The sequence below is a fragment of the Molossus molossus genome, unplaced genomic scaffold (genome assembly GCF_014108415.1).
Source record: "Molossus molossus isolate mMolMol1 unplaced genomic scaffold, mMolMol1.p scaffold_m16_p_3, whole genome shotgun sequence".
Lineage (NCBI taxonomy): Eukaryota > Metazoa > Chordata > Mammalia > Chiroptera > Molossidae > Molossus > Molossus molossus.
In genome coordinates, this window is record NW_023425366.1 from 98,865,743 (window position 1) to 98,874,170 (window position 8,428).

General features: G+C 46.4%; 1 protein-coding gene and 1 non-coding gene across 2 annotated transcripts in view; both read left to right on the forward strand.

The window, feature by feature from the left end:
* HIP1 (huntingtin interacting protein 1) overlaps positions 1–8,428 on the forward strand; it is a 147,443-nt gene that overhangs the window by 3,442 nt on the left and 135,573 nt on the right. The gene's annotated exons all lie outside the window — the stretch shown is intronic.
* LOC118643004 lies at positions 6,063–6,265 on the forward strand. The gene has a single exon (XR_004961900.1). It is a non-coding gene; the product is annotated as a small nucleolar RNA SNORA73 family (small nucleolar RNA).

Here is an 8,428-nt window from a genome sequence, read left to right on the forward strand (position 1 = left end):
AATAATAATCCCTTGCCTGGAGCACTTTACAGTTTATAAAACACATTTTAGCCATCATTGGGCTGCATGGTAGTTAGATATTATCTCCCTCACTTTACAGATGAGAGCTTGGTGACTTACCCAGGGCCATCAGTTCGTGAATGAAAGGGTTGAAATTCAAACCCAGGATTACAGGTTCCAGGTCACAGGCCCTTTCCACCACATTGTCCTCACTTTACCAATTCCAGAGGGCGATTCTGGAATGAACCCAGGAGGGCTGCAGCTCACAGACAAACAAAATACCCTGTTTGTATTGTTAGCCAGAAATAGTTCTCTATGGTTTGTTTAGTTTTTTTCACCATTCATTTAGTGAGCACATACCGTGGAGGGGACACAGAGATGAGTAAGATAAAGAGACCAGCCCCAGAGAAGCTCATGAGTCATCAGGGAGGTGGACCAGTCAGGGTGGGTGGGGCTCCTCTACATGGAGGACAAAGGACCTGCAGCACCAGCCTCACTGAGTCCTTACCAGCGCAGAACCTGCTGAATCAGAGCCTGCATTTCTCTTTTTTTTTATCCTCACCCGAGGACATTTTTTCAATATTTTGTTCAGATAGAGTGGGAGGGAGGGAGGGGGGAGAGAGAGAGAGAGAGAGAGAGAGAGAGAGAGAGAGAGAGAAACATTGACGTGAAAGGGACACATTGAGTGGTTGCCACCCACACGACCCAACCAGGGCCAGGGACAAACTGCAGCCGAGGTACGTGCCCTTAACGGGAACCGAACCCAGGTCTCTCCAGACCACAGACCGACGCTCTAACCACTGAGCAAAACCACCCAGGGCTCAGAGCCTGCATTTCAACCAGAGTCTGGGGTAGTCCTGTGCACATTGAAATTTGAACAGCTCTGTTCTGTGGCAGGTGAATGCTGGGATCAGAGGGGAGAGGCCCAGGCTCTGGAAACACAGAGGAGCCCTTAGAGAGTAACAATCTCTTCGGGTGGAGCCCACCACAGAGTACAGGATCCTAAAGAATCATGTGTTTGGAAGAGCCAGAAGATTTGGTTCTAGAGAAGAAGAGACAGAAACAAATACTTACTGAGGGCCTGCTGGGTACTAGGAACATGTTAGGTGATTTTTATCCATTAGCCTATTTAATAGCTCAGGCTGAGAGAGGACAAGTGACTTGTCCAAGGTCACACAGTGAGTAAAGAGAGAAGCCAGGGCTTTAAAATCAGATAGCCAAGTCCTCTTCTCCATGTTTAAGTCAGGGTGTTTCTGCTACCCTATTCATGATCTTCAGCATATGCTCAGCCTTTGATTCATCAGCTGAGAAATTTAAGGGCTGACTAGAGGGGTCAGTGGTTCTCAACCATGGAGGTACAGGAATGGTTTCTTACATAAAAGGTACCCCTATCTCCTCCTTGCTCCCTTAGTTGGTATTGAAAATATAGAAAGAACGCTAACAACTTTCTTTGTATCCATGGTTTGTACTCTTCTGGTTTCCTCCCACTCATACTAATGAGAATCGGCAACATTTACTGCACTTACTATGTGCCATTGGTAAAGGCCTTACATGAGCTACCCCTTTCAATTCTTACAACACATTTATGAATTACAATCCCTATTTATTTATTTATTTATTTAAACTTTTTTTCCTTTATTGGTTTTAGAGAGAGTAGAAGGGAGGGAGAGAGAGAGAGAGAGATAGAAACATCGATGAGAGAGGACATCAATTGGCCACCTCCTGCACACCCCCCACTGGGGATTTGGCCCACAACCTGGGCATGTGCCCTGACTGGGAATCGAGCCGGCAACCTCTTGGTGCATGGGTCAGTGCTCAACCATTGAGCCACACCAGCCAGGCTTAATCCCTATTTTTATAGATGAAGAAATTGAGGCTTAAGAGGGGTTAATAACTAGCTCAAGGTTCTGAAGTAAGTGACAGAACTGGGACTCAGACCCAGGAAAACCAGTCACAGAGCCTGACCTTACACAATTTGCATCCCTGAGTCATTGCTGTCCCCCTCTGGCTGTCTTCTTCCTTCCTCTCACTAATGGTTGGGGTCCCCAAGGCGCTATCCTCACCCCCCTTCCTGTGCCCTCACCACCGTCTGATGGTTTCTGTTCTTTCTCCTGACTTCCTAGCCTGAGTGACCACTTCCTATAGGACATTTACCCTCAGGTAAACCACACAAGCCCCAAACTCAACTTGGGCCTCGTCAGCCTCGGAATGCTTGTGTCTGGTCCCCATCATTTCCCTAGCATCAGTTAGTTCTGAGTCTTCCTTCCCTCTTGCCCTCATAGTCACATTCTGTTCTGTGACATTTCTCTTGTTCTTTGCTTCTCACTGTTTCTGCCCTTATTACGTGTCTGCATTGTTATAACACATCCTCCCTGTCCCCCAAATAGCCTGGTGCTAGATGGATTGTCTCTAGAGCCCAACATGGCTTCTATAACTCCCTGTTTACAAGTACCTTTGCCGGCCCTCCAGAGACCCTGCATAATGGGGCACCATCAGTGTCCCTAGTCCCTATCCTTTTCAGGCCTTAACTTACACTGCCTCCTACCTCTCGACAGCCCCTGCAGTCTGGTTCCTGTTAGATCATGTACTGAAGTGATTGGCTACTGTATGTCTCTCCCATTCATCCAAGCAAGCCCACATCTTGGCTTCCCTTCTAGGCTGTAAGCTCTTGGGGGCAGGGTCTAGGTCTCAGGGCCTTGCATAAGGCAGGTAATATGGCCTGTTTGCCAAACGTGTGAACATAAAACAGTTGGAGGGTCTTCAGGGAGCCTGGGGACTGAGGCAGGCCCCCTCTTTCAGAGCACTTTTCCTTTGCACATTTTGGAGGTTCTCCCTCTCTCTCCTTTGATTTCTCTAATGAGTCTTTCTAAGTTTCCACCCTGTGTGCCACCCAGGGCGCCATGGAAGTCCCTGCCTAGCTCCTGAGAGCTAGGCTGGAGAGCCCATTTAGGACAAAGCCTGCAGAGTCTAGACACAGAATTTGGGCTGAAGGTCAATTATTTTAATTTCTGTAAAGTTTGGAATACTTTATTTATTTAAATTATTTTTTTCTTTATTGATTTTAGAGAGAGAGGAAGGGAGAGGGGTAGAGAGATAGAAACATTGATGAGTGAGAACATTGACGGGCCACCTCCTGCATGCCCTGCACTGAGGATAGGGCCCACAACCTGGGCATGTGTCCTGACCAGGAATTGAACTGGCAACCTCTTGGTGCATGGGTTGACACTCAACCACTGAGCCACACCGGCTGGGCAAGTTCGGCATACTTTATTTATTTATTTTAATTATTTTTTTATCCTCACCCGAGGACATTTTTCCATTTTTTGTTCAGATAGAGTGGGAGAGAGAGCGAGGAAGAGAAAGAGAGAGAAATATCGACATGAAAAAGACACATTGAGTGGTTGCCACCCTCACGACCCATCTAGGACCGGGGACAAACTGCAACCGAGGTACGCGCCCTTAGCGGAAACTGAACCCGGGTCTCTCTGGACTGCAGGCTGATGCTCTAACCGCTGAGCAAAACCGGCCAGAGCTAAACTTTTTTTTTTATCCTCACCCGAGGACATTTTTCCATTTTTTTGTTCAGAAAGAGTGGGAAGGAGAGAGGAAGAGAGAGAGAGAAATATCGATGTGAAAGGGACACATCGAGTGGCTGCCTCCTGCAGGGCCCAACCAGGGTCGGGGACAAATTGCAACCGAGGTACCTGCCCTTAGCGGGAACCGAACCCGGGTCTCTCTGGAACGCAGACCGACGCTCTAACCGCTGAACCAAACCGGCCAGGGCAAGTTTGGCATACTTTATAATCATTCCCAAAATATGGGCTTCCGATGGGACTTTTCTGAGCTACAAGATATTACCAAGAAGGGAGAGTGACTGGCCTAGTGTACCAGGCACCTGGATGTGGCTAATGGCAGTGGCCGTGTGCAGGTGCTGGAGTTTGCTGCAGGGCATAAGAGGTATTAGGATGAGTGCAGAGAAATATGAGAGCCATCCCTGGGCGAAAATGTGAATTTCTTGTTTCAAAATTCAGGAGTCTGGAAAAGATTTCTGAAGGTTTTTCCAGCTCTCAAATATTTTAGCTTATAAAACTCCTGTCCACAGGCTTTCACATCGTGGAATAAGGATGTGCATTTCTTCTGAACTTTCAATTGCTGGCTTGAAAAATTTCCAAATGCCCCCCGTGTATGGAATGGGACCCAGGTTCCAGTGACGTGGAGCTCAGGAGAGGACACTGCTGTACTTCAGGAAGGGATGGGGAGTGGCTGTGTGGCCCAGAAGAGAGGATCCCTAGTGCTACTTGGGCACTGAAAGGGTTTCTTGCCTGTAAGGCACTGATGAGGGCCTGTTTAAGCTCCCCATCTGTTGGCATACTTCACCACCTCGGAACAAAGTGCAGAGACCTGGGCTTGGCGCAGGGAGCAGCCTGGTGCAGGGTGCAGCGGGCTGGGGGCCAGTGCTTCGCCTGCATCCTGAGGGTTGATGGCCTGGAGAGATGCCCACCTAGGAAGGAGAACTTGTCAGCCACACCTCTTGGCAGGGTGAGGGCTGCTTCCTGTTTTCCTGCCCAGGCAAGCAGGGAGGAGCCCTGTTCCCAGCTGTGGGCAGTACCATTCAGGGAGAAGGATGGGGAATGAAGGTGTCCTCTGGCTCAGACATCAGAAGAGAGAACTGGGATCTGAAAGGTTGCTGCTGTTGCCTCTACTATTAGTGCAATGGGACAGCTCAGGAAGCTGGTCTGGATGGACTAGGAAGTGAGTGTGGTTGATGGCTTCTGATTTAACAGCTAACACTGTTTGTAACAACTAACTAAAACATTTGCACATAACCTTTTTTTAGCCACAGAACAACTATGCAGTAGGTTATTGTGGTCAGTTTTCAAGTGTGGACACTGAGGCTTAAGTGACTTGCCCTAACGGCACTCAGGAAGTGGCTGATCTGAAGCTTGAACCTGGTGAGTCTGATCTCAAATTGTAAACTTTCATTTTCATATCTCCCTTTAAAGCTGAAGTGTGGCCCTGGCCAGTTTGGCCAGTGGTTAGAGCGTTGGCCTGAGATCCAGAGAGACCCGGGTTCGGTTCCCACTAAGGGCATGCACCTCGGTTGCAGTTTGTCCCCGGCCCTGGTTGGGTTGTGTGGGTGGCAGCCACTCGATGTGTCCTTTTCATGTCGATGTTTCTCTCCCTCTCCTCTCTCTCTCTCTCTCCCCCTCTATCCCTCCCTCCCACTCTATCTGAAGATAAAGGCAAAAAAAAAAAAAAAAAGTCCTCTGTGGAGGATTAAAAAAAAAATAAAAAATAAAAAGCTGAAGTGTGGTCTGGGGCTGCTAAGTTAGAAAAGGTACAGAGATTTTTTTCCCCCTAGGCCCTTCTCTGCTGACTTACTTGGATATTTGAATTCCTCCCAGAAGATTTTTGTAACACTCATAACCATCAAAGGGCCTGTATCTATAACATGTAAAAAACTTATTAAAAAAAAGAAAAAGACAACCTAATAGAAAAATAGGAGAAACTTCACAAAAGAGAATTAACAAGTGGCTAATAAGCATATGAAAAGATGCACAACTTCATTAGTAATCAGGGAAATGCAAACTAAAAGTTACAATATGATCCACTACGTGCCCATCAGGATGGCTGAAATAAAAATGAAAAAAACCCGACAATGTCAAGTGTTGGCAAGGATGTGAAGTATGAAGATCCCATGCACTACTGATGGGGCTGTACAGTGGTGTGACTGCTTTGGAAAACACTCAATAACCCGGCAGTCCTACTGTAGCTGCATACTCAACAGAAATGCATACACCAAGAGGAACGGGAACATTCACCAAGAGGAATATTCATAATCATATTTGTAATAGCCCCAAACTGGAAACAATCTGAAAGTCCATCGACAATAGATGGATAAATTGTGATATAGTCTCTCATTGAGATACTCTACAATAAAGAAAATAAGTAAAATATAGTTACACTCAACAGCATGCATGAATCTTACAAAAAAAGCAGGCCCAAAAAAACAACTTCTGTATGCTTCCATTTGTATCAGGATTAAAAAAACAGGCAAAGCTCCAATGTGGATACCCTCCAGAGGTCACTCTCCCTCGGGCTCTGTCCAAGGGGCATAGAGGAGCACAAGGCTCTACCCCATGATGTACAGTCCTGTCCACGATGTTGGAGAGAAAGTTGGGCCTTGAGTCTGCGCCTGCATATTCCTACAGCTTTTGAGAGTCCTGTGGACAATGACTGAGAAGACAAACTGAAGGAATCATCTAGGGTAGAATGGAAGAGAAAGAGAAAAAAGAAAAATATTAAAAACAGGCAAAGCTAAAGAATTAAGGGAATGATGACATTAAAAGTCCAGGTAAAATACTGTCCTTGGGTGCAGGGGAGGTTAGTGATTGGGAGGTTAGTGAAAGGGAGCTTCTGAGATGCTGCCATCAGTCTGTTTATTGGCCTGGGTGGTGGTTTATGGTAATTTATTAACTGTACATTTTAGTTTTGTGCAGTTACCTCTACTGTCATTTCAAAATATAAAAGGTTAAAAAACTCCTCCTAATGCATAGAAGACAGTGTCTTGAGGAGGCTAAGAACCTGCCACTTACATATTTGAGGTCTCTTTCAAATACAGCCTGTGAAAGCATTTCTGATGCTGCCCTAGAACTGGAAAGCTTTTGCGTTATGAATCATGCATACACAAGCATCTTCCGAGCACTGCTGTAACATGTAGCCGGGAAGTTGAGACCTATCATTAACCCACACTTAGCATGTTGCCCTTGGCTTCCGTTCATTTGTTTTATGTCTACCTTCCTTAGTGGCAGATGGGCTCTAAGTTCCTCACTCAGCTTTTAGCCAGTTGCCCCAGCGTCTAGCAGATGGCTTTACACCAGCTAAGGCTCAGGATGTCTGTGAAATACAAAATAAATTAGGTGGTGAAAAGTTCTCAAAGGAGAGAATGAGAGAAAAAGTGTATCTCCAGGCTCAAAAGAAGCACATTTGACTAAAAGCAAAGACCTGGGTAGTGGACTTTTGGAATGCAACCTCAAGTTCAGCTCATGTTGCAGAGATTTAGATCAAAGTATGCATAATGGAACTATAATGAGCTGCTATGAGAATCTGGGAGCTTGGGGAATGTCACCTGGGAACATGGCAGAAATGCTGACTTTCTGACAGAGGTTCTTTGAGCTCTTTGGCTGTGTGGTCCATGAGGCCAGCCCACAGTGCAGTTGTTCTGTGTGTTATTATGTCTTATTCTCCTGTCATATGTCCCCTTTCCCCTTTTGGGCTGGAAGCAAATGCTTTCTCTGTTTGGTTTTCCTTGGATGTGTCTTGATGCTATATTCTTCCCTCCCATTTTCCATAATCCTTCCGAAACACAGGCATGAGCTGTGTGTGTTTTTTCTCTGAGCAAGATCCAGGGCAGCTTCCCCGAGAATAATAGGTCAGCCCAGGGCTCCACTTCTCCAGGCTTGGCACTTGGTAGGCATTCAAAAAATCTATGTTGAGTGCCTTGCTTGTTCATCTTATAACCTCAGGTTCCTGGCACAGTCTCTAGCCCTGAGCGACTCTTCATAAAGGGTATGGGGAATGAAGGATAAAGTACTTTGAATAAAGAACTGAATGAGCGTCAACCATTTTTGGTCCCAGTTTTGAACCGTGAACCCTGATGAGCTAACTGTGAATTGGAGTTCTCATGAGCACATTTGGAACCACCAAGAAGAACCCTAAAGAGACCAGCCCTCTGACGTAACTGTGGGCAGTTCTCTGACCGTCAGCTTCCTTCCTATTGAACGTCAGCTCCCTGACTCATGCTTGGACGTGACTGGAGATCTTGTTTCCTTTGAGATCCTTATTCCAGGATGGGACCTCCCTGTAAAGTTTGGGCCCATTGCTGCTGATTTAAAAAACCCAACACACCTAAACCTGAACTCTGTCTCCTGCCACAAACTTGATCATTCTCCTTTGTTCTCAGATTTCGAGAATTTCAGTTTATGAACCATCCCTGGCCATTCCAGCTGAAATTCTCCTGGTCACGCTTGACACCCCTCTAGTATACACCCCTGCAGCTCATCACAGAGTCCTGGTGTAGATGTCTCCTTGATAGTTCCCCATCTCACTCCCACTTCACCCACCACCACTGCCTCTGCCTTATTTCAGCCCTTTATCTCTAACCCGAACCATTTATTACATGGCTTAGCTGGCCTTCCTGCAGTCTAGTCTCTACCCTCTCGAGATCTACCCTGTCCTTGGCTCTCTGAGTTCTGAGTTCTGTTTTAAAAGGCACAACTGCTTGTATGACTTCATGTTTTAAAAACCTGTTTGTTATGCATTACTTGAAGCTAAAACCCAAGCTTGTTGGCATGACACAGAGCCAAACTTTGCCAGCTTTAATGTCCTGCCACTCCCCTCCCCTGCAGCCCAGCCTTACCAAGCCCTT